Raw genomic sequence first — 15,119 nt, 5'->3', positions numbered from 1 at the left:
ATCTCTACGGAAAGCAAGAGATCTGAGTCCAGAGTAGAATTAGCAAGCCATATTCAAATAAAAAGAATGCCAGCATTAAAAGACGGACACAAATGATATGTGTGAAGACCTTATCAAAAATCAATGGGGACTTCCCTGGTGGCACAATGGTTAGGAATCTGCCTGCCAGTGCAGGGGACACAGGTTCCATCCCTGGTCCGAGGAGATCCCACATGCCGCAGAGCAACTAAGCCCGTGCGCCACAACTACTGAGCCTGCGTTCTAGAGCCCGCATGCCACAACTACTGAGCCCGCGTGCCACAACTACTGCAGGTCGTGCAACACAACAACTGAAGCCCACGTGCTCCAGGGCCCGTGCTCTGCAACAAGAGAAGCCACCACAAGTGAGAAGCCCGCGCACCACAACGAAGAGTAAGCCCGCGCTCGCCGCAACTAGAGAAAGCCCGCGCGCAGCAACCAAGACGCAACATGCCAAACAAAAAAATCCGTGTAATACCCTCAATGACATTAACAATGATGCACAAAAGATAATCGATCTATCCATTCACTATGAATAGAGACATGACCTATCCATTCAATTTGACAAACATCACAGAGCACCTACATACTAGACGATATGGAAGGGCTGAGACTAAAAAAAGATGAATGAACTGGCATTCAAAGTGCCTATAACTGGAAGGTAGGCAATGAGAATTGAGCCAATTTTTATAACAGTGTACGTTCCATAATGAAGGAGTAATATCCAATGAGCAAAAAGTAAGTAACCCTGTCTACCTTGGAAGGAAGCTGAGGTTGTAGGTCAAGGAGGTCAGTAAAAGTCACAGAACAAAGAAGATACTGAAATAAAACATTAGGTTGACAATTACCATGATAAATATAATAATGGCAGCTATTGCTCAACAAAACTCCTTAAGGGTCAGGCATTGTGTTAGGAGCTAAAGAGTTACCTCTTAGTGAGACCATTAACTAGACTAGGTGGAATTACTATCACCTGCATTTCCACTGATAAAGTGATGGAAGCGTAAAGAGGTTAAATACTTGCCCAAGGTTTCATAATTAATAAGTGGCTGACCTTGGGTTATAATTTAGGTGTATCTGATCCTAAACTCTTAGCCAGCTGGACACCTAGTAAAAGAAAAAAAATAGACGAGCATAATTTGATTTACCATTAAAATAACTAGCTGATGTGGTCAATTCTGTAAAACAAATCAGTCAGTTCATTGGGGGGAGGCAACAGGTAATCCGCCAAATGGCTGGCTTTGCACCATGCAGCCCAATTAACTAATGAACTGAACTGTTCCCTTCTAGGTAGCCAAGGATAGTCTGGCTCCCACAGAAATAAAGACTGTGGAAAGAGGAAGGCTTTTGGTCCCAGCCTAGCGCAGATGTTGAAGGGGACAGACCTAGAGGGTGACCTTGGGCAAGACACAAGTTCTCTGAGACTCAGAACCCTCCTCAGTCAAAGGGGGGCAATGATGCCTGTATCTCAGGCATTTGTAAGGGTTAAGTGAGATGCGGAGCGTAGAGCAGTGAGCGTGGTGCCTTGGACAGAGTAAGCTCAAAATAAATGGCAACTGTTTATCATTATTGATAGACTAGGTTAAACTCCGGCTCCACCAAGGATGAGCTGTGTGGCTTTGGGGCACATTCACTCATGCAACAAACAAACGCTAAATGTATTAACGGTCATGATTAATAATAAGTATTAAATGCATATTAATGTGCTGGACATTGTTAAGTGCTAAGGAGAAAGTGGGTCACAGGACAAGCAAGGTCCTTGCCCTCAAAAAGCTTATGGGCCTGTAAGGGAGACTTCTGAATTAAGTGATACACACTGGTCTATTACTATTACATAATATCTGTTTAGTTCTCTGTAATATTTCCAGTGTCATGAACATTATCTGACACTATCTGGCAGATGCTCAATAGTACTTTATAGGACCTATTGAATCAAATTTATTTATTTATTTGTTTGTCTGTTTAATTAAGTAGCAAGTAGCTCCTTCTGGTTTCTTCATTACATGGGTGAGGGAGTTGGAGGGAGTTCTCTGTTTTAAGCTTTCAATAAATACCTAAAGTTCTCTAGACACAGAACTATTTTACCGGGTTTCCAAAATATATTCACGTTTAAGAACTTAGTTATTAAGTCCCATTGCTGCCCTGCAATTCCCTCAGTTTCCTAAAGCTTTCCAGGTGATCCTGAATCTGTCCTAGATACGGCCCATTCCAGAGGCCATGCTGAAGAAGCTCTGCAAGGATCATGGCCATTAACCATGAAGAAAACCCAGAAAGGGTGACCTATGAATTCAGCAGAAACGACGGGCACGCACATTATACACGTAAAGTCAACCTGCCACACTTGAAGACAATAATCATAGCATTCTTATTCATTGGGAAAACTCAGAAAACCATTTTCAAAATATGCAGTAGTATCTTAGGAAGCAAAAGCAGCACTGGAGTAAAATCTCATTTATTGTCTAGTATGTTTTATCAATGTAGCCATTCCTTTAGCTCAAGAGAAAATAACCTTGGAATAATACTTGAAAAGTTACATAATCAAAGGCATAACTTACAATTAACAAGTTAACAGTTAATTCAACTGTTACTGAACACTATGACTACAAAAAATGCAAAAATAACACAAATTCATTAAAGAATTGACATGTAATCTCCTAACTTTACTTACATAATGGAAATCAGATTTAAATGCTGACATTTTCGTTTTTCTTATTTCTTTTGAAACAACTACTGTAACCTTTTTTTCCGGTGCTAATAATGTACACGACTCAGACTCTTCCTTTTTTATCTAATTAAAAATATAAATATTAATCATCCCAAGAGGTATTATAATATATATTCTTGTTTGAGTGCTAACAAGATGAACACCCATGCACCCAACACCCAGCTTAAGAAACAGAACATCACCAAAATGTTTAAAGCCCCAAGTTTGTCCCAGTCCCTCCCTCCTCTATCACCAGATAATCACTCTCCTAAATTTTTTATCATTTCCTTACTTTTTAAATATTTGTACTACATATTCATTTTCTCTAACAATTTAGTGCTTGTTTCCACCTATTTTATAACATGTATATCAGTGAAATCATGAGTATGTATTCTTCTCTGATTTGCTTTTTCTCTTAACATTGTTAGTGAGATTCATCTATTTTGAAGCTTGTGGCCATGGGCCAATTATGGCCATTAATGTAAAGTATACTATTATACAAATGTATCATAATGTATTAATTCATTCTGCTCTTATGCGTTGTTTCCAGTTATTTCACCATGACAAGCAATGCTGCTTTTAACCCATCTCTTCATGCAACATACACCTAGAGCTAGAATGGCTAGGACTTAGAGCACATGCATCTCAACTTGTTAGGTCATTTCAACTTATTTTTCTAATTGGTTTACCAACCATTCCCACCAGCAATGACTATTATTTTCAGTTGCTTTACATCCTTAGCAAAACTTGACATCATCAGAGTTTTTAGATTTTGCCAGTCTAATCACTGTGAAATGTTATCTTATTGAGGCTTTAGGTTGTATTTTCTTGATTACCAATAAGGTTGAGTATATTTTCCCTGCTTAATAGCTATTTATATTTCTTCAGTGAAACACTTGTTCAAGTCATTTGCATGTTTTTCTATTGCCTTAATTATTTTTTTCTCATTGATTCATAGAGTTTTTTTACATATTCCAGTTATGAATCCCTCATTGGAACATAAATTGAAAATATTACGGCTTTATTTCTCACTCACTTGCTGTTGAAAGAAATCAAAGGGGACTTAAGTAAATGGAGAAGCATACCATGTTCTTGGACTGGAAGACTCAAGACAGTAAAGATGTCAGTTCTCCTCAGATTTATCTATAGGTTTACACAATTCTTACCAAAATCCCAGCAAAGCTTTTTGTGTATATGAAGAATCTTACTCTAAAATTTATTTGGAAAGACACAGGACTTAAATAAGAATAAAGTGAAAGGGAATCAGTCTACCTGATATTAAGGTATACTATATAGTTGCTATTAAGAGAATAAGAGAATTACTTTAAGAGAGTATGGTATTGGCAGAAGGATAAACACATAAATCAATGGAATAGAATAGATGTCTAACATATATCCACACAAATATGCCCAAATAATACCTGACAAAGGTGTAAAGGAAGAAGGATGGACTCCTCAACAAGTGGTATTGGAACAATTAGGAAGAAAGAAAAAACCACCCCAACCTAAATCTCATCTCATAACTCATACAAAAGTTAACTCGAGTGGATCATGGACTTCATTGAATAATTTAAAACTATAAAATTTAGAAAAGAATCTTTGGTATTGCTCTACAAAAGATCATGTTAAGGGGATGAAAAAAGCTAAGACTAGGAGAAATATTTGCAAGCAATATATCTGATAAAGGACTAATATCTGATATATATATATAAAGAATTCTTACAACTTAAGAGTAAAAAGCAATCTAATTAGAAAACAGGCAAAAGACATAAACAGACATTTCACTAAAGAGGCTACACTGATGGTACATAAGCACATGAAAAGATGTTCAATATCATTAACCATTAGAGAGTTGCAAATTAAAAGCACAAGGAGATATTACTATACATCTATCAGAATGGCCACGATCTTTTAAAGTGACAGCAAATATTGGCAAAGAGAAATTGGATCACTCATACATTTCTGGTGAGAATTTACAATGGGATAGCCATTGTGGAAAACAGCTTGGCAGTTTTTTAAAAAGTAAACGTGCAGCTGCATACGACCCAGCAGTTGCATTCCTCCTTGATAAAGTAAAAGTTATGTTCATACAAAAAACTGCACTGCAATGTTCATAGAGCTTTATTTGTAATAGCCAAAAATTGGAAACAACACAGATATCCTTCAACCAGTGAATCATTAAGCCAACTGCGGTACATCCATAGTATGAAATACTCGCAGACGATAAAAAGGAACAGACTATTGACTCATACAGCAACCTGTGTGAATCTTGAGGGAATTATGCTGAGTGAAAATGGCCAGCCCCCAAGGGTTACATAGTATATAATTCCATTCGCATAGGATTCTTGAAATAATAAAATTCTAGAAATAGAGAATAGATTAGTGGTCAAGGTTAGAGGAGAGATGGGAGTGGAGGAGAGGAAGGTGGGTGTGGCTTTAAAAAGGCAACAGGAGGGATTCTTGTGATGGATCTGTTCTGTATCTTGACTGTATCAATGTCAATATCCTGGTTGGGATGTTGTAAGATAGTTTTGCAAGATGCTACCCTTCTCGGAACCAGGGTAAAAGGTGCATGAGACCTCTCTGTATTATTTCTTACAACTGCATGAGAATCTACAATTTTCTCAAAATAAAAAGTTTTATTTTCAGATTTTTAAATTTGGATTTTCATAGTTTGTTTTTTGAAAAACTGAATTGAATTTTGTGTATAACATGAAAAGGAATTTGATTTCGTTTTCTCCCTTAGAACAATTTTGAGCAGTCCTTCTTTTCCTTATGAATCTGCAATACTAGCTCTGTTGCAGATCATTTCTACACATTGGGCTCTTTGTCCTGTCCTAAGGGTCTGTTTGTCTGCCCCACTGCCGACACCACACTGACTAAGTCACTGTAGATTTATCGTAAGTACCAGTGTTTCATTTGTCAAGGTCCTCACCCCACCCCTGCCCTTTCCTTTGTCTTCAGGGGTTCCTGGCCCTTTACTCTTCTCTATAAATTTTAATGTCAACCTGTCAAATTCCAGGAAAACCCCATTGGGCAGAAATAATAACCTTACAATGTTACTGCACTCCCCATTAAACATTTACTTTAATAATTTCCATTTATTTAAGTCATTTTTAATATTTTTATAAAGTATAAGCATTTTTCCATAAAGGATTTACACATTTTTCATTAGCTTTATCCCTAACAAAAACAATCTATTTTAGCTGATACGGTAAAATGAATCATTGTTTAATAGAAAACTTTGTTTATTGCTAGCATATAGAAATGAAATTAACTTTAAAATTTTGATTTTATATCTGGCAAACACTCTTTTTTTTTTTCTTTTTTTTGGCTGCTTTGGGTCTTCATTGGTACGTGCAGGCTTTCTCTAGTTGCTGAGAGCAGGGGCTACTCTTTGCTGCAGTGTGCAGGCTTCTCATTGCGGTGGCTTCTCTTGTTGGGGAGCACGGGCTCTAGGCGCGTGGGCTTCAGTCGTTGCAGCACACGGGCTCAGTAGTTGCGGCACATGGGCCCTAGAGTGCACGGGCTTCAGTAGTTGTGGCTCACGGGCTCTAGAGCACAGGCTCAGTAGTTGTGGCACACAGGCTTAGTTGCTCTGTGGCACGTGGGATCTTCCCAGACCAGGGATGGAACCCATGTCCCCTGCATTGGCGGGTAGATTCTTAACCACTGCACCACCAGGGAAGTCCTAAACACTCTTACTAATTTGTAGATTCTGTTAGGTTTTCAATAAAATTAATTATATTATCTCTGAATAATTATAGTTTTGGTTTTCCATTCTAATTCTTATACCTTTTATTTGTTTTTTTTTTATATTGCTGGCTAGGACTTCCAGTAAATTGGTGGAGTCTTAGTAGAAAGCATTTTTACCTTTTTCCCAGTTTTAAAGGAAATACACTTAATGTTTCATCATTATGTTTGCACCAAGGTATTGTAGGCACCCTTTATTAGGTTAAGAAATCTATTCCTAGTTTGTTGAAAACTTGTATCATAGATGTTGACTTTTATAAAATTATTTTAATCCATTTATTAAGAGGATCATATTTTTCTCCATTAATCTGTTAACACGAGGAATTAACTATTTTTCTAATATTGAACCAAACTTACATTTCAAGAACAAGCTAATTTTTGAGTTCTGTTTGCTAATGTTTTGTTTAAAATTTTCTTGTATCTATTGCCATGAGATTAGCCTGCAATTTTCCTTCCTTGTATTGACCTTGTTTAATTTTAGTATCAACAGTAACTTTAATTCATAAAGGGAGCTACAGTAATCCTCCTTTTCCTATTTTCTGAAAGTGTTTATGCATGATTGGAATTAAGTGGTCCTTCCTTCAATACCTGGTGGAAATTTACCTACAAACCACCTGGAACTGGTGTTTTATTAGTGAGAATGTTTTTAATTATCAACTCCACTAACTTGTCAGATTTACTGTCTTAAAATTATTACTTGTCATACAATTTTAGAATTCTCATATCTTCCTGGTGAATTGAAATTTGTATTATCATGCAGTTACTTTTTGCAGAGTAATGCATTTTTTTATACTTTATTGGAGTATAACTGCTTCACATTAGTTTCTGTTGTACAACAAGGTTAATCAGCCATACGTATACATAAATCCCCATATCCCCTCCCTCTTGAGCCTCCCTCCCACCCTCCCTATCCCACCCCTCTAGGTGGTCACAAAGCACCGAGCTGATCTCCCTGTGCTATACGCTGCTTCCCACTAGCTATCTACTTTACATTGGGTAGTGTATATATGGCGATGCTACTCTCACTTTCCCCAGCTTCCCCCCTCACCCCCTCCATGTCCTCAAGTCCATTCTCTACAACTGCATCTTTATTCCTGCCCTGCCACTAGGTTCATCAGTACCATTTTTCTTTTTTTAGATTCCATATAAGTAGTGTTTTAAAGTTATACTAGCTTAATTTTGGTTTCTATTTTCTTCATATGTCATTTTATGCCTATACAGTCAAGCTTTCTAAGTTCTAAGTTTGAAAATAGAAAAATCACAGTCTTTATCTTATTTTTTCTTTGTCTTTTAACTGGAGGATTTCATGCATTTACATGAATTGAGATTATTAAAATGTTTGAATTAATTTCTAGCATCTTAGTGCCTCCATTTGTCCCACCATTAAAAGAAAAGTGCCATTTTGCCTTGTTTGAGATTGATTGAGATTTCCCACATTTCCTCGTTTGAAGATATATATCTATACTTTCACTATTCTTTTCCTCTAGAAATGTTAACATGCATATTTAACTGAACAAAACAAATTTGACCAACACCAACCCAGTTATCCTCATGCCAAATTACATGCCAGTTGTTCTCAGATTTTCACAGTTCCTGGTATGTGTCTCAGTAATTTTTTCACAATGCTCCTAGACAAAAAAGAAGAATCTTTTGTTCTGTTTATTAAGTGATTATGTCAAAACAACTTAACACATATCTGTGTCCTAATAACTTAGTAGCCATTTGAAAAAAGCAACAGACATATATTGAAAGGAAAGGCACGGCACAACTTCTCAGATCTCGGAATAAAATTGAATACTTTCATTCTCATTTCTTGTTTCATATTGATTTTATCTTGGTACTTTTTTTTCACAGAAACATCCATCTAAAAACCCAGTTTCAAAAAGAAATAATGTTATCAAAAGGAACGTAGTACAATTCAACATTGAAACCATAAAGTGCCTTGAGCTAGCTAGCATTCCATGCTGTCCAATAGATATTGCTGTGTCCCTTAGAAAATGTTAACATCTTCTGGTACCCCTGTGCATTTATGGGGATGCCACAGGTGCCTCAGTATATAGATTGGGAACAACAATTATATGCTATTGTTCAAATTTGGGTTCTATCTCTTTTTTGAATTCAAAGATTAGACAGTATTAATATTGTTTTCAAAGTCAATGTTTTTAACTTACTTCATGTCTACCAGATTTTTTGCTCTTTTTTTTTAAAATCATAGGACTTCCTTCCATGGTTGCGTTCCCTCTTCCTGTAGGATAGTCATTAGAATTTCCACAGTCATCTGTTTATAGTAAATTCCCTTGGTTTTTATGTTCTTAGAAGTTACATTATTTTGCTCTCATTCTGAAAGATAGCTCTACTGGTTACACATTTCTAAGCTGACAGTTTTTTTCTTTTGGCGCCTTGATGATATTATTCCACAGTCATATGGTTTTCATCGTTGTTTCAAGAAGTTGGCGGTTGGTCTAATTGCCATTCCTTTGTACGTACAGATCTGCCTCGACTTAACGAGGCAGCTATGTCCTGATAAAGTCACCGTAAGTCGCAAATGCATTTAATACACCTAACCTACCAAGCATCACAGCTGAGCCTCGCCTAACTTAAACATGCCCAGAACGCTTACGTTAGCCTAGGGTTGGGCAAAATCTTCTAACATAATGCCAATTTTATAATGCAGGGTTGAATGTTTCATGTAATTTATTGAATACTGAAAGTGAAATACAGAACGGCTGCCTGGGTACAGAAGGGTTTTAAGCCTCTTGGGTGTTCACTCTCGAGATCTAGTGGCTGACTGGGAGCTGTTTGCTGCCGTGGCCCTGAATCACAAGAGAGTATCTACTGCATATCACTGGCCCAAGGAAAGTTCAAAAATTCAAAATTCAAAGTACATTTTCTATTGAATGCCTATCACTTTCATACCATCATAAATTGAAAAATCTTAAGTCTAACCCTAGTAAGTTGAGGACAAGTCTGTAATCTGGTTCCCCAGCCCCCGTCGTCCTCCCTCCACGGCTCTGGGTGATTGAAAAATCTTCTCTATGTTTTTGGTTTTCTACCATCTTTCTAGGCCTCAATTGCTTTTTTATTTAATCTAATTTTTATGTAATCAATTGTGCCTTCAATACTTCATGAATCTGAGGAATTAGGTCTTCAAAAGTTCTGGAAAAATCTCAACTATGATCAAATACTGCCTCTACCTATATACTCTCTATCTTCTCCTGGAACTCCAATCAGATATATATTAGCTAGATATCAGACTTGATCACTCTTATACTTGCTCTCTCTTCTTTGTCTCTCTGGGCTGAGTTCTAATTAACCTATTCATATCTATGTGCCAGATCACAAATTCTCTCTTATGCTGTGTCTAATCTACCATTTAATGTGTCTGCTGTTCATCTATGCTTTATCCAGAGATGATTTGCATTTGTTTCACCCAAGTGAAGCACCAGCAAAATGGGACCACATTAAATTAAACTTCATGCTTATAGATTTAGAGGTCCTGAATGGAATTAATTCCTGCCTTATATGCAGGATGGTAGGTATGTGGCTAAGACATCTCATGAGAGATTTTTTTTCTCTCCGTCTCTCCTGCAGAAGCCAAAGTCAAACAGGCCAGAATCCCTATTGTTTCCCTCTTCAGTCTTCCACACAGGTTTTAAATTTATTTTGTTGTTGTTTTTTCACCTAGTTCACCCACTGAGAATGCTGACTTTTGGATGTCCAAGTTTTATTCCGAAGTCCAACTTCCCACCTAGTGTGTGATTCAGGATTTCTGTCCTGTCCCCATTTCTTATGACCCAGGGAGTTCAAGTTCTAAGCCCATAGGTATCAGTCAGTGTACACTTCCATGCATGTGTGTCTTCTAATGACTTCTGTACCAGCAGGTTTTCTCTGCTCACATACTCCTCCACGTTGATAGAAACAGAGGTTCTTATGATGTCATCATGTCTCCTCTAAGCTATACTTTTCAGGCTTAATTTGCTACTCCAAACTTTCCCAATATTAATTAGTCTGAGGAATAAGAAAAATACCTATTAAATGAAAGAGAACATAATAGAATCCAGTGAAATATAAAGGTGATTTATGAACTTTAAAGTCAGGATATTAGAAGTCCAGACTTACGTCATGTATTTTTTTATTTTTTGGCTGCACCTCGAGGCATGCAGGGATCTTAGTTCCCCGACCAGGGATCGAACTCGTGCCCCCTGCAGTGGAAGCACGGAGTCTTAACCACTGGACGGCCAGGGAAGTCCTCAGACTTACATCCTCCTTGGCACTGGGACGTTTAATGAAATTATCCCAGAACCAGTTGCTATATAAACTTTGGTGAAAATTGAGAAAGTATTCTTTTCCCTCCAGCACAGGGGCCTGCAAAGCCTTATAAAAGGAACCATTCCAAGAGGTGATCAGCAGGGTGATTGTGTGTGCTGTCTTCACTTAGCATGAACCAAATAATTCCTTCTTTTTTAGGAATTATTCAACTGCCCCTGGGAAAAGTGAGTTTTGATTAGTTCTAAGAACATGTCAGGAGGCTGTGAATGTATCATCTTTCTTGCTGGATTTAGTCCTCTGCTCCCAGGACACTCTAAAGATGCTAGGCAAAGTTCGGGTGTCCAGTCTAGGACGCATAACCTGATCTACTTTATTTAGTGAAATAGTTCTTGATCTTATTCAATATCGTGCACATAAACATTTGTCTTATTAATATCCATTAGTTGATCAAGAAATCATCACTTAAATGTGAATCACTGCCAACCACTCTCCTCTTTCAGAGAACAAAATAACAAAAGAGTGTGAGAAGGGAAAAAGTCAGTTGGATGAAAATATAGCATGACCATAAAAAATTATGTGGACCCTCTGAGTGGGCAGAGTTTTCTAAGTGATGTGTCAAGGTTAGACAGTGTAAGCAGCATGAAGGTAAAGAAAGGACAGGGGTGAGTATGAGGAAACAGCCCCGTCTACCTCATACGGGGCAATGTGCACGCCCTGTCTCATTTTATCCGTACAGAAGCCGAGTGACATAGGGGTTATTATCTCCATTTCTTAGAGGAAGAGGCAGACTTGGGAAGGTAAAATGACTCGATTAAGATCATAAATAGAGCGAAACAGTGGCACACCCATGTCTCTCTGATGGCAGAGCCTACTCTCTTTCTATCACATTATGCTGTCTCTTAAGTGTTCAATACCACTTCCCACTACAGTAAGATTCTAGTGTTCCTGATCTGGGTCCCAAACAGATGTAAGGGGAAGGAATCACTGGGGACACCAAATATTCCAAATGATTAAGCAATTTGTCATTTCTTCTGTTGGCTTGAGTGCTACCTAGAAGCTCGGGGATAGTAAGATGCAAGTAATATTTTATTGGGGGCTTCCTTTCTGCCTCCCTGATGGTAGTGCGTTGTAAACTCTACCTGGGATCTAGTGACAATAAGACATCTCCTTATTTGGAGTTGTAAAGTGTTCCCTTAGTAAGTCCACAGGAATATGAAGGACAACAGGGTGTAACACAGCATCAGCATCTGCCTCCTTAACAATCTCTTCTTTAATAAAGTCATGCGTGCCAAATGTGTTTAAGACTCGTTATCACTCTTGACACAGTATGATATAAGTTTAACCCGGAAAGGTTTTCGGCATCAGGAAACCACAGAGGAAATGATGTAGCACACGGGATATCTAAAGAGCCACGAAGCAGAACGCCAGCTGATAAATGTGATTATCCAGTCCTCTACCATGAGGAAGCAATAGCATGTGTTTACTTTATGTCAGACGTTCCAGAGAACCCTAGCCACCCAAGAGGCAATCAAGTGACAGTCCTATGGCTCCAGAAAGATCATGGATGCCGCATGCCACATCCTCCTTGTACCTGATTCATCAATCACAAAATCAGCTCATGTTCAGAAAACAGAACTGTTATGATAATTAGCATGTCTCTAAGCACAAACCACTAAGGTGGTGGTTCTGAAGTTCACCGAATTCTGTGTTTTCATTTTATATTTTGGTTTGGTTTTCACAGGAACTTGTGTTGCCGGGGAAATATCTTGCTTGTTGCAGGCAGATGCGGGTTTGCTCTAGGGCAAGAGATAAGGAGACCTATTTTAGGAAGGAGCCTGGATGACCACGGGTGGGGTAGATGATATGGATCAGCCTGAGCAGGGTCACTGGTCACTTTGTGGCATTTGACCCCTGGAATACACCAGATTTCTATCATCCACAGAGCGCGGAGTCACTCACTCTCACACACACACACACACACACACACACACATAATTTTGGCTTGAATTAGCTGGAGCGTGGGATGGAGGGGTAGAGATGATCATACATAGAAACTGAAACAGAAGAGACATGAACCCATGGGAGAGCTAGGCCTGAGCCCCTTTTAGACACATCTGTTTTCCCAGCTGACTTTTTGCATCCAGTGGCTCATAATTTCAATCACACATTATCAACCTGCCTTACAGGCACATTTTTCAGCCTGGATAGGCATAGCACTGTCACATCTCAATGGAGCAGCCAGAAAAGTGGTTCTTGCCTCTGGTTTGCTTAAGTTGAGTATCATGGGAAACACTGTGTCTTGTAATTCTAGCTGTGTGATCCATCTTCCTATTTATAACCTGGCTTTATCTTCTGGAATTGACACTTGACACTACCCTCCCGATTTGGTCTTTTTTTTTTTTTTTTCCTGGTACGCGGGCCTCTCACTGTTGTGGCCTCTCCCGCAGCGGAGCACAGGCTCCGGACGTGCAGGCTCAGCGGCCGTGGCTCACGGGTCCAGCCGCTCCGCGGCACGTGGGATCTTCCCGGACCGGGGCACGAACCCGTGTCCCCTGCTTCGGCAGGCGGACTCTCAACCACTGCGCCACCAGGGAAGCCCCCGATTTGGTCATTTTTGCTGCTGCGCACAGCGAAGACTTCCCTTCAAGCTGAGCCCTGTGGTCAAATACACGTCTTGTTTAGCCCAGTCCTTGTAACAAACCTTATATTGTATGTAGTAGCCACTCAAAGATATCGAGTCCTAATGCCTGGAACTTGTAAATGTTCCCTTATTTGGAAAAAAAGAGTCTTTGTAGATGTGATTACATGAAGGATTTTAAAATGGCAAGATTACCCTGGATTATCCAGGAGGGCCCCAAATGCTATCACAAGTGTCCTTGTAAGAGAGCGCAAGAGGAGACAGCACCAACACACCCACAAGGAGGTGGCAATGTGACCAGAGAGGCTAAAAATGCAGTGAAGTGGCCACAAGCCAAAGGACACCTGGAGCCGCCAGACGCTGGGAGAGGCAGGGGAAGACTCTCCCCGACAGCTGTCAGAGGGCCTGGGGTCTGTGCCAAACACCTTGGACCCAGAACTGTGAAGGAATAAATATCTTGCTTTAAGCCACCCAGTTTGTGGTAATCTGATACAACAGCCCTAAAACACACAGTACCTATCTCTTGAGTTAATCCAGATATACCGTGAGGAGCTAGAATTCTCAGTTTAGTTCATGCACCCCAATCTAAACATCCAAATTCTGCCTGATCTTTATAAATCTCATTTATAAAGCCAAATGAGACTCAGAGTTTCTACATAAAGGACACAGGAATATTTTGAGCAGCATGCAGCCATGCTTCAATCAACTAGATGGTATTTGACTGAAATTATTTTCATGAAGGAATATTTTTTAATCCTATTTTTGCATACTTTTGGTACTAGCTTTGCCACTTTCAATAACCTGGTAGAAACTTAAACCTATATACTATTTCCACATCAAATATTTATTTCTTCCACTTCAGTGATTTTTTTATGCAAATTACCTGACCTCAGGTACAGGTTGGTGCTTCGTGGGGAAATGTGCACCATATAAACGAAGATGCTTATTATCCTCACTATTTTGGTTCATTTGTAGGATGCAGTTATTTTCTGATGACTTGCAAATATTGACTTTCTCAAGTTTTTCCTCAATGTATGAAGGCATGATTTGAGATGACTGTATCAGATACTTATAAAGTCTTAGACAGCTTTTGGCACACAGTAAGCATTAAATACATTTAGCTGTAATTATTATTGTTGTTGTTATTATTTTCTTACATAAAGCCTTCTTAATGAAGCCGTCTCCCTTGGGTAACAAACCCATGAAGTGGACGTACAGAACAGCATTCTAGTGAAACAGCTATATTCTGAGGTGTTGTATTTTACTTACATAAGGTAAAAAAATATATATATTCAAAGAAGTTGTAAAGCCCCCTTTTTTTCCCATAGGTGAGGGCTTCAGAAAACTCCTCTTTTCTTTAAGCTCCATTTAATCCTAAACAAATATCCTTAATAGGAGAAAAGCCAAGCTGATGTTTAACACATAAGCAAATAAGATACTATATGCCTAAAGCAACAATGAAATACCATATTTTATTGGCAACCTTTGTAAATATGTATATTCTTAAACAAGGAGGTACCTTTCAAGGGTGAAAGGAGACATATAATTTTTACCTTGAAGGTAAAGATCTAAAGGTATATATATTTTTGAGAAGGTTTTAGTCTATATATATATGAACGTAAAAAAATATACCATTTGACCAAGTAATCCTACCTCTGTTCTAAAGAAAGTTTTTTAAAAGGAAAAAAGCCTTACACATAAAAATGTTCACCTCCGCACTTTGTAGCATTATCAAAT

At 38.5% G+C, this 15,119-nt stretch overlaps 1 protein-coding gene across 4 annotated transcripts in view; it reads right to left on the bottom strand.

Moving 5' to 3' along the window:
* The window catches only part of SUGCT (succinyl-CoA:glutarate-CoA transferase), an 827,778-nt gene that overhangs the window by 243,252 nt on the left and 569,407 nt on the right, over window positions 1-15,119 (bottom strand). The gene's annotated exons all lie outside the window — the stretch shown is intronic.

The sequence above is a fragment of the Kogia breviceps genome, chromosome 9 (assembly GCF_026419965.1).
Source record: "Kogia breviceps isolate mKogBre1 chromosome 9, mKogBre1 haplotype 1, whole genome shotgun sequence".
In the NCBI taxonomy this organism is placed as follows: Eukaryota; Metazoa; Chordata; class Mammalia; order Artiodactyla; family Physeteridae; genus Kogia; species Kogia breviceps.
The sequence above is the reverse complement of the archived record's forward strand: the minus strand, read 5'-3'. Positions and strand labels throughout refer to the sequence as shown.